This window comes from Nicotiana tabacum, chromosome 23, assembly GCF_000715075.1.
Source record: "Nicotiana tabacum cultivar K326 chromosome 23, ASM71507v2, whole genome shotgun sequence".
Classification (NCBI taxonomy): domain Eukaryota; kingdom Viridiplantae; phylum Streptophyta; class Magnoliopsida; order Solanales; family Solanaceae; genus Nicotiana; species Nicotiana tabacum.
Genome location: NC_134102.1, coordinates 809,211 through 821,310, shown reverse-complemented (window position 1 = coordinate 821,310; position 12,100 = coordinate 809,211).

Here is a 12,100-nt window from a genome sequence, read left to right as displayed (position 1 = left end):
ACTAGATTGAAACTTGGAAGAAGACTCTTCAATTCAAAAATATTGTTAGATCTTATATGGTATTAAAAAATTGGTATTGATTTGAAATTGGATGGTATTGATTGAATGATTCTTCAAAAAATTTCAATTTGGTTTAGCCGATAAACCGCCCAATAACCGCCCGATAATCGTTAATCTGATACCAATCCACCTGTAGTCTTATTGGTTGGATAGTAGATTATTACATTTATAATCCTATAATCGATAAGTTGAATCGTTAAGCGTAATTATCCGCCCGATAAGCACCCCTAGTGACAACACGAAGAGAGATCATGCTGCCCACAAATGCCGGGAGGGTCATGAAGACAACCCTTTTTTGAGGTGGTGGACGGCGATATGGGCTACAATATTATCCTGGGGAGACCGTGGTTGCATGAGATGAAGGTCGTTTCATCAACATATCATTAGTTACTGAAATTCCCAACTCCCGAATGAATTAAACAAATAAGAGGCGACCAACCAACAACAAGGGAGATGAATGCAATCTCAGTTTCTGATAGTAAAGGTAAGGAGCATGCGGCATAGCAATTATAGGAGTTGGCGCATGCTCCCGAGCCGAGCGAAATCAACCAGAGGGAGGAGTCATCGGAATCCTATCAGGTACCAAGATATTTTCAGGTACATGAAGAAACGAACGTAACAAAATCCACAGCGGAAGAACTTGAACAAGTCGCATTGTTCGAAACATTCTTGGAGAGAAAGTTCCACTTGGGGACAGGACTACACGTCGAGCTCAAGTCTAGATTTATCGAATTTCTTAAATTTAATGTCGATTGTTTTGTGTGGTCACAGGCAGATATGACAGGTATCCCGCCAGAAGTGCTCGTGCACAAACTAAGCCTGGATCCCAACATCCCATCGGTAAGATAGAATAAGCATCCTATTGCGAGGTTAGAAACAAATTTGTCAAAGAAAAAGGTAACTCACTTGCAGTTCAATCCGAGAGGTAAAGTATCCTAACTGGCTAGCTAACATAGTAGTAGTTCCAAAGAAGAAAAATAAATTTCGCATGTGCGTAGACTATAAGGACTTAAATAAGACGTGTCCAAAAGACTCATTCACATTGCCAAACATTGATCAAATAATTGATGCGATGGCCGGGAACGAGTTAATGAATTTCCTCGATGCTTACTCCGGGTACAATCAAATCAAGATGAACCCGGAGGATCAGAAGAAAACTTCGTTCATAATGAATTTCAGCACATATTGTTATAATGTGATGCATTTTAGGCTAAAGAACGCCAGAGCCACTTATCAACGACTAGTAAACAAAATGTTTGAGAAACAAATAGGGAAAACTATGGAGGTTTACATAGATGATATGTTGGTTAAGTCATTGAACGCAAGTGACCACCTAAAACACCTGCAAGAGACCTTTGGCATCTTAAGGAAACACAACATGAAGCTTAACCCCGAGAAGTGTGCATTGGGGGTCAGCTCTGGTATGTTTCTGGGATTTCTTATGTCGCAAAGAGGGATCGAGGTTAACCCTGACAAAATTAAATCCATCAAAGACATCTCGGACCAGCTATCAAGCGTAAAAGAGGTTCAAAGGCTGACAGGGAGATTGGCCGCTTTGAGCAGATTCATTTCCTGTTCTTCGAAAAAATGCCATCATTTCTTTGCACTCTTCAAAAAGAAGAATAACTTTGAATGGACCACGGAATGTCAGCAGTGTTTGAATGATTTGAAAAGGTATTTGTCAAGTCTTCCATTACTGTCAAAAACTGGAAGAAGGCGAATAACTACTGATCTACTTAGCAGTCTCGGAGGTAGCGGTAAATATTGTTTTAGTCCACGAGGACGAAGGTACGCAATCTCCTATTTATTATGTAAGTAAAATTTTGACGGGAGTAGAAACTCGCTACCTACATCTGGAAAAATCTGCCTTAGCCCTCGTAGTCGCCGCTTGAAAACTAAGGCCTTATTTCCAATGTCACCCGATAACTATGGTGACCACTTTCCCCTTGCGGAATATTCTTCTTAAACCTGAACTCTCAGGTATGTTGGTCAGGTGGTCCATCGAAATGAGCGAATTTGACATAGAATATAAACCCAGTACATCGATTAAGTCACAAGTTTTGGCCGACTTTGTGGGTGATTTCAGTACAGGACTTTTACCTTTGGCTACCAAAGAAGCAGTAATGCTGTTGGAATCGACATCAGGACTTTGGACCTTGTTCACGGATGGAGCTTCCAATGTGAAGGGGTCCGGGCTCGGAATAGTGTAAACCACGCCCTCGGGAGAAACCCTAAGGCATGCCATAAGAACTGTTTCTCTGACTAACAATGAAGCAGAGTATGAAGCTTTGATTGCAGGGCTTGAATTGGCCCGGGGACTAGACTCTGAAGTCATAGAAATCAAATGCGACTCCTAATTAGTAGTGAATCAGGTCTACGGGATCTTCGAAGCCAAAGAGGAACTCATGCAACAATACGTAATGAAAGTCCAGGCTCTGCTCGCTCGGTTCCGGGAATGGTCAATTACGCACATCCCAAGGGAAGAGAATACGGAAGCAGATGCAATAGCCAATCTTGGATTGTCCACAGAAATAAAGGGATCAGACTCCGGTTCGATCGTATAGCTTATGCATTCGGTATTGGATGCGAATAGCTATTACGAGGTAAACACGACTAATTTGGTCTGGGACTGGAGGAACGAGATCATTGACTATCTCGAGCACGGAAAATTGCCTGAAGCTCCTAAGGCATCTCGGGCACTGCGCACTAAAGCAGCTCGATACAGCTTTAAGGGAGGTCAATTATATAGAAGATCTTTCCAAGGCCCGATGTTTGGGAGCCTCCGAAGCTAACTAGGTTATGCGAGAAGTTCACGAAGGGATATGCAAAAATCATTCAGGCACAGATTCCTTAGTGTTAAAATTAATTAGGGCAGAATACTACTGGCCCGGGATGGAACAAGACGCCAAGGCTTATGTTCAAAAATGTGATAAATTTCAATGCTACGCACCGTTAGTACATCAACCGGCAGAGCCACTTCACTCAGTTTTGTCACCATGGCCGTTCATGAAGTGAGGGATGAATATCGTCGAATCTCTGCCACCTTCTCCCGGTAAGGTAAGTTTTTTTTAAAAATATTTTAACTAACTATTTTTTAAGTGGGTTGAAGCAGGTCCTTACCAGAAGATCGACGAATGTGAAGTGGTAGATTTCTTGTGGGAGAATATAATCTGCAGATTTGGGATACCAAAAGAGATAGCCTGCGACAACGGGCTGCAGTTTATAGGCGCAAAGGTCACAAAGTTCCTCAAAGACTTGAAAATCTAGAGGATCACATCATCACCCTATCATCCGAGCGCAAACAGCCAAGCAGAATCAACTAACAAGGTGATTCTACAAAATCTCAAAAAGATATTGGAAGCAGCTAAAGGTAAATGTCCCAAAGAGTTGTCAGGAGAACTATGGTCATACCCAACAACGGTCAAATCGAGCACTGAGGAGACTCCTTTCTCTCTTGTGTACGGAGTAGAAGCCCTGATCCCGGTAGAAATAATTGATCCTACCATGAGATATTTCCGAGCAAATGAAGAAACAAACAATGAAGCAATGTTGGTCAATTTGAAGCTGCTCGATGAACGTAGGGACTTGGCGCATATAAGGATGGCAACCATAAAACAGATAATAGAAAGATATTACAATTGAATATCCAACCTCCGTTATTTCAAAGTAGGAGACTTGGTTTTAAGGAAAGTAACTCAGAACACTTGGGAGCTCAATGCGGGAAAGTTAGGTCCAACATAGGAAGGCCCCTACCGGGTTTCAGTTGTCACCGAGAAAGGGTCATATGAGTTACAAAATCAAGACGGAGAAAAGATTCCAAGCAACTGGAATGTGGCACACCTCAAGCGATACTATTGCTGATGAGACTCGCCTATACTAAAAGTGTGTGCTACACCCTTTTTCCCTTCATCCGATTTTTATCCTGATTGGTTTTTTCTGGCAAGGTTTCAACGAGGCAGCAACGGAAAGCATATTATGAAGGAAGCTTCAACAGCAGAAATAAGACCTTTAAATGATAAGGCACACAAGCAAAGAACCACTACGTAGCAGTTAGATAGTCTTTTGCTCGGTAGCAAAGTTCCTATCGGGAAGTAAAGTTTGCTATCGAATAAAGATTACCCGACCGTTCACAAGTGCAAGCCACTGGGGGATTGTTAGATAATATTTGGCTCCATAGAATAAATTCCTAAGGGAAAGTGAAGTTTGCTATCAAACTGAAGATTATCTAGCAATTCACTAGTGGAATCCTCAAAAGGTGCAAAACTTCCAGTGTTCAAATTCGCATTCTTCGCATTCAAACACTAGGGGGAATGATATGAGGATATGGCAACAATGACTGCCACATCGATCGGAATATGAAACTAGGAAACATAGTTATACCATTGGGACCGGGGATTGTGCAGCCAGCCCTGTAGAAACAAGTTGTACAAGTTAACCACAAGAAATGACAATTTCTTTTTAGAACAACGAATGCTTATGTTCTTTTAAAAATGGAAGGAATAAAGTAAAGTCCTTTTATTTCTATCTTGTTTATTGTCTGAACGATGAATTAATTTTATCATTTGAAAGTTAAACAAGTACTACAAATATTAGTGCTGTAATGAACAAAATACGTCCTCTTCAAGAGCACCGTAAACATAAGAGGGCCATATCTTATGAAACCCTCACGTTAAAGGTTTGATTTCTGAAGAACCTATGACCGGAATCCAAATACTACCGGGGGAAAATACACCCGAAGCCTCACATATTTCGGCGCGGGAAACTTCTAAGAATACTTAAATGAAAAGGACGCAAAGAGTAAAACTTGTGCAAATACTTAAACAGAAAATACGCAAAGAGAAAAACTTGCACGATACTTGAACGAAAAGATGCTTCTATTCACAATGAACATGCCAAACAACACAAGTACAAAAGTATGATAAAGAAAAGAGATTAAAAAAACTAAGCTACTGCATCTCCAGAACCCGGAGGAAGAGAAGTATTTGCGCCCCTAAGAGAAGTGAGTGGATCCGCCGTCGGCTTAGTATCTTGGCCTTCACTATTTTGGCATTCGACATCATCACCTTCCACTTATTCTTTAATTACCGAGAACTCAAAATTGGAACTAAAAGAGTCGGTAGGATCGGGACGGGCCGAAAGACCCTTTTTGGCAGTTGACTCCACCTCACGGGCCTTAGCGATTTCGGCATCAAAGTCAATGACACCCCCTTTGGCCTTTTTCTAAGGTTTTTCTCCTTATGCTATACATATGATATGTTTTTTTGACAACGAGGGAAGCCGCTCGGCGCTGGAGTTCTTCTTTACGTTGGTCAACCTCGGTAGAAAGGTTATCTCGCGCGGATCTGGTGGTCCGGAGGCTGACATCAAGGTCGCAGACATTGGAGCTAAAAGCTCTATTGTGCTCGATGGTACTCTTATGCTTCTCCTCCAACCGGGCATACTTCGTCTCGACAACAATAACTTCTTCAATTTTAGAGTTTAAGGTTGCCTCCAAATTTCTCAACCTTTCAGCGAAGGCAACCTCGCGATCGGATGCAGCAAGAACGACATTATGGACTTCAACCCATTTGGCCATAGTTTCTTCAAATTGTGCCCTTAACGACGCAACCTCCTGGCTAAGGGTCACTACTTCTTGCTTGATTTATGGCAACCGAACCTCCAACTCAACGACCTCATCAACTCGTTCTTCCAGTTCTAAGATGCGAGCATCAATCTGATCTCGCTCGGAGGTGAGTTCCTCCTTATTACGATCAGCCTTTGAAGGTCCTCAGAAGCAATGAAGTTGGCCTGCAAAACCAAAATGCTAACTCAAAACCCTGCCATAACAAAGATAGAAGAAACAATAGAGGAACAAAGGATATACCGTCGTTGCATTGTGCATGGCATTGTTCAGTAAACATTCTCCCGAGAGAGTTTGTATCTTATCGCTATCTTTTTCTGAAGCCAAAGGCTTCAGATAATTATCAAGCACTACCGGCCGAGATAACATATGGCATCTGGTAGAGACCGAAAGGGTGAGGTTTCTCCTCCTTTGGGGATCTTCGGAGGGGGAGCATAATTTTGCCCCAAACTCCTATGAATTGGGGACTGGGGAAGAGGGGCATCCTCCTCTCTGGCAACTGTGGCCGGTAGAGATGATGTAGCAGTTGCTGGTGGCGAAGATAGAGTTGGTGAAAAAGGAGATGAAGCTGGTGGCATTGTAGGCTGAGAAACATTTACAGCGAACATAGTGCTGGTTGTTGGTTGCTCATCAACCGAAGACGAAAGGGACCCGATACTCAGCCTCACAATACCGGGCATGGCGACAGGGACTCGAAAGTGGAGTTAGTATCTTCCACTACATTATACTACCCGAGAGTGCCGAGACATCGTCCTCGGTTGATGTAACTAGCTTAACAAATTGAGCATTATATTGAGCTGATGAAAGTCGTCGTCTTCTATGTAGAGAAGCCACCTCATCACTGGCTCCTCCATCATCGTCAATCACCATGATGTCTATGGCCCGCTCGAGCGCGACACTCATCACCACAACATCCAAAGATGGCTCAGGCACGACACTCTTTGCCTTTTTATTTTTTCCCTTAGCCGCGGAGGAACGCCTCCTTTTTTGTTGCTTGTTCTCCAGTTGGGGACTCCGAAAAGAAGCACTTGCACCAGAAGCAGGCCCGGAGACACCTGTTCGGGTAAAAGCCTCATGCAACAGCCTCACTGCATCAGCAAGATTAACCAAAACGTCCTCCTCGGGGACGACAACTGAGCCATGGGGTAGACCTGAATTCAACAAGAGAAAAAGATTAATCAGCTTTCTTATACGAAAGGAAAAATAAGATGAGTTCAACAACCTACCATAATATTTGGCCTTCCACCCATATTTAAGGGCTATTACTTTCCACGTACGGGTCTCGGGCGTAGTGACATCCAAAATCTTTTGGACCCACTGGTCCAAGCCTTCAACCCTCAATGGAGTCCGCCAAGTTGCTGAAATAAATGAAAGAAGAGGAATCAGTAATAGCTTGGGGTGATCTTTAACTAGAAGAAGAGACAAACAATGAACTTACGAGTACGGTTCCAAAATTCCAGAAAGAATGGAGCCGTGACTGGAATGATGTCTCTGGTGGCAACAACAACAGACCGCTCCATCCACTCACAGTCGTTGTCATCATCCATGTTGGTTAACAAAGCATGGTGGCCACGTTTACTAAAATTTATCATTCCCCCACAGAAAATCTTGGGGGAATAAAGGTTCATTAGTCGAGCCAGGGTTAGCTCCTCTCCCGTCTCCTGGCATAGACACCGAAGACAAGTAACAGTCCTCCACACATAAGGACTTACTTGTGCCAAGCATACATGGTAACAGATGCATAACTCCACGATAACGGAGTCAAGCTCCCCTCTCAAAGAAAATGGCCCCAAAGTGAAGGGATACATATAAAAATACGTAAAACCCTTCTTGGGTAAAGTTATCCGCTCCTCAGGTCAGGAGCGATGATGTCTAAATCATGGCAATGGCAGTCTTCCTTCACAACAGGAATGCTGGAAGGACGTACAGAAGAAGGATACATGCCAACAGCCCACGTGTGGGGATTAGCGGAAGGGTTCTTCTCTTCAAAGTGCTTAGTTGTGACAAGGCTCCTTGGAATGATGGTGCTCACCGTATGAGGAGCAGAATCATCAGCTTTACGTTTGTTCTTTGAGGAACTAGGGTTTTTGGAAGAAGAAGCCATTTTTATCATAAGGGAGGAAGGTTTTCTCTGAAGAAGAAGGCTGGAGAAAGTTGAAGACAAATACGAGTTGAGTAAATAAAGTTTGAGAAATTATGAAGTGTAAATGAAGAAGTTTGATGCGTATAAGTAAAGGAATAGGTGGCTAAAATCGTGGCCATAATTACCTCGATAACCGATAAAAGTGGTTCCAAATCATGGGATGACGCGTGTTTGGGGCATTAAATACAGAGAGACGTGCGTTCAATCAACCGTCAGGAACTTTTCAGAGGGGGTCAGAGAATTTCCAGTCGAAAAGGGTGTCTCTACCAACTTCCCAGTGACATAAAGTTATGCCACCAGAAAGCAGGGGGACTATATGTATAGGGTAAAATATGTTCATATTAAATGATCATGTGAGAATGCGACACGTGGAGCCGAAGACATAAGACAGTCAGGACCGAAGGCAACAATATCGTTTGTTATCAAAGAGAATGATATTCATAAAGGCAAAATAAATGTCTGACACCCGGTAGCATTCAATGAAGAATATTCTATAACATTAAGTGCACGGTCTGTTACAGAAAATATGGCATTCACTGTCTATCATTACACATTTTTCAACGGCCCTCATAATTGTCATTTAAGAGGGGCTTGATCCTAGGACCTTGTTCCCTAGGTGCTGCTATAAATGGTGAGCTCTACCATCATTGTAGAGGAATATGAATTTTTTGACAAGCATACACTATACTTTGTTCAAAGCTCAATAACATTCTGCTTCCTTGCTTATTTATATTGTTCTTACTGTCTCCAGAAGCTCTATTCCCGGGTTCAAGATCTCTATTGTCTTATCTTGATTTTAATGCTAAGTCTTACTTTTTGGTCTAATTTATTTATCGTTTAGGATCAAATCGATTCACTTGTCTATAAATCACGTATAAATTCAACTGTACCATTTTACATGTAAACATATTTCAGATATTTTCCTTCCATTAACCTATTTAGGAAGAGTTGAGTGATCCATAATCCACTTCTTTCAAAGAAGATGAAGAAAGAGAAGACAAGTAGGATTTATAGATATATGATCTCCTCTACATGTTATCTTGGACGTTGTACTCTCTTTCGATGAGATGACTATTCAAACCTTAGAATTTCAAAAAAGGTGAAGAAAGAGAAGACAAGCAGGAGTTGTAGATATATGATCTCCTCTACACGTTATCTTGGACGTTGTCCTCTTTTTAGATGAGATGACTATTCATACCTTAGAATATTCACATGCAAGTGTTTTGTTAGAAAACAAAAACTAATACTAATGATTTACTTGGTTCATTGAATTAAATAAAATATAGTGTGTATAATCTAAACATGTGGTTGGTTTAAAACTTGATAAATTGTTAACCTTGGATATTTTAGTAATGATAATAAAAGGGACTTACAAGGATGTAATATTATGCTTGGACAATATACTTGGACAAATAACCAAGTCCATAGCAGAATAGATAGAGCTTTGGTAAATGCAGAATGGATGGACTCTTATCCCCAACTGGAAGTTGTTACTATGGATCCATTTTTTTCTGATCACACACCTTTATGTGTTAAAATGCAAGATAGTTCTGGAAAAAGGAAAAGGCCATTTAAGTTCTTTAACTTCATTGCCGAGCATGAAGACTTTCTGGATGTGATAAAGGATGGGTGGATGAAACAAGTAAATGGTATGGGCATGGAAAACATATGGACAAAATTGAAGGTGATTAAGAAAGGGCTAAAGAAACTGAATACTATCCATTACCAAGGTATTGATTTCAAAGTTAAAGAGATTAGGAGTCAACTGCAAAGCATACATGAACAAATGAGAGATCATAGGCAATCAAATGACTTGTATGAACTGGATAGGGAGCTTAGGCCGGACCTGGAACAATGGGGGGCTTATAGAAGAAGGTATAGCTAAACAGAAATCCAGAAACCAGTGGCTAAGACCAAGGGGATTCAAATACCTCCTACTTTTATGCTTCAATGAAGACAAGAGTAGTATAGAATAGAATAAATAGTTTGGTAAAGGAAAATGGCCAACTAATTCAAAATGAAAAGGCAATCACTTAAGAAAATCTTGGTTTCTACAAGCAACTGCTAGGGATAAATGCTACAAGGATCCCTGTTATAAATCCAAAGGTGATAAAGGATGGAAAAATTTTAAACAGGGAGAAATAATTGCAGCTTATTGAAACTATAACTAGGCAGGAGATCTAGAAAGCTTTAGCAGACATTGACGATCAGAAGGCACCAGGGTGTGATGGCTATAATGCTTTGTTCTTTAAAAAATCATGGAGCATAATAAGAAGTGAGGTAACATAAGATGTTCTTCAGTTTTTTGATTCAACTAAACTGTATAAGGCCATCAACTGCACCTCAGTAACCTTGATCCCAAAGGTTAAGAATCCATTCACAATAAAACAGTTCAGGCTTATCTCTTGCTGCACAATGCTTTATAAAATCATCTCTAAAGTGCTGACTAGAAGATTACATAGAGTAATGGATATATTGGTAGATAATAGTCAATCTGCATTTGTACCTGGGAGAGTGATCACAGATAATATTATTCTAAGCCATGAGCTTGTAAAAGGATACAATAGGAAAGGAGTGTCTCCTAGGTGTATGATGAAGGTAGATATGCAAAAGGCTTATGATTCCCTAGAATGGCTTTTCTTGGAGCAAATTCTTTGTAGCCTGAACTTTCCTGATATTTTTGTTCAATGGGTAATATCTTGTTTTAGCAGTGTGTCATACTCTATCATAATCAATGGGAAGCCTAGTGTGCCATTTCCAGCTAGGAAGAGGCTACGACAAGGAGATCCCTTGTCTCCTTTTTTGTTTGTCTTGGCCATGGAGTACCTCAATAGGTTGCTGAAGACATTGAGGAGTAATCCAGACTTTAATTTCCATCCCAGATGTGATAAATCGCAGATTATACAGCTTGGGTTTGTTGATGACCTTCTCAGGTTCTATAGAGGGGATGTTATTTCAGCTCAACTTCTTTTCAACTGCTTCAACTGTTTCTCCGAGGCTTCAGGACTGAGAGCAAATCTTGATAAGAGCTTAGTGTATTTTGGGGTGTTGGAAGAGATACACAACTGCAAATTTTAAATATTCTTGGATTTACAAAAGAGGAGCTGCCTATTAGATACCTTGGTATCCCGTTGAGCACTAAACGATTATCTGTGATGCAATGTTACCCTTTGGTTAACAAGATGTTGGGTAGAATAACCTCATGGAATGCTAGACACTTATCCTATGCTGGGAGAGTTCAACTAATAAAGAATGTATTATTTTTCATACAAACCTTATGGTCCCAAATCTTTATTCTGCCGAAAAAAATTATTCACATGATTGAAGCAACTTGCAGAACATTCTTATGGACTGGGGGTGCTGCATTATAAAAAAAAAGCATTGCTAGCATGGGATAAAGTTTGTTTGCCAAAATCAGCAGGAGGCTACAATATTCTAAATGTTAAGATGTAGAATAGAGCAGTTATATGCAAGTTATTGTGGAACTTATGCCGGAAAAAAGATAAGTTGCGGGTTCAATGGGTCCACATTTATTATGCCAAGAAGAGAGAAATTTGGGAGATAGAACCTAAACAAGCCTCTTGGATGCTGTTGAAGATACTGAAAGCTAAACATTACCTCACAGATGCTGGTATTGATATTGATGAACTGAGGCGAATGCAAAACTTCTCTATAAAAAAAAATATACCAGCTGCTATGTGGTACCTTTGTAAAGGTTCCATGGAGGAAATTGACTTGTAACAACTATGTTTCTCCAAAGTGGATATTCATTCTAAACCTGGTTGCTTGGGGTAGATTGAATAAAAAGGACAAGCTGGCCAAATGGGGTATTATAATTGAACAGAAGTGTATCTTGTGTAAAGAGCAGCATGAGACCATTACACGTCTCTTTTTTAAGTGCAAATTTTCTACTGAATTATGGGAAAAGATGCTTCTATGGCAAGGGATGAGAAGACCTGTGATGACATGACAAAAAGAACTACATTGGGTTGTTACCAAGGTGAAAGGCAAGAGTGTCAATGCTGAGATCTATAGAATGGCCTTTGCAAGTTGTGTTTACTACATTTGGCAAGAGAGGAATCTAAGGATATTTCTGAGTAACCAAAGAAGTGTTGGGATGATTACAAGACAAGTGATTCAAGATATATTCTGTAGAGGGAGCATGAAGCATACGATGGCCACGAGGCTTGAAAGCTCAAACTTTTACCCATAGCGTAATTACACTGATAGGTTGTTACAGTAGATTGTAATAGGCAGATATTTTTGTAACTGCTTAG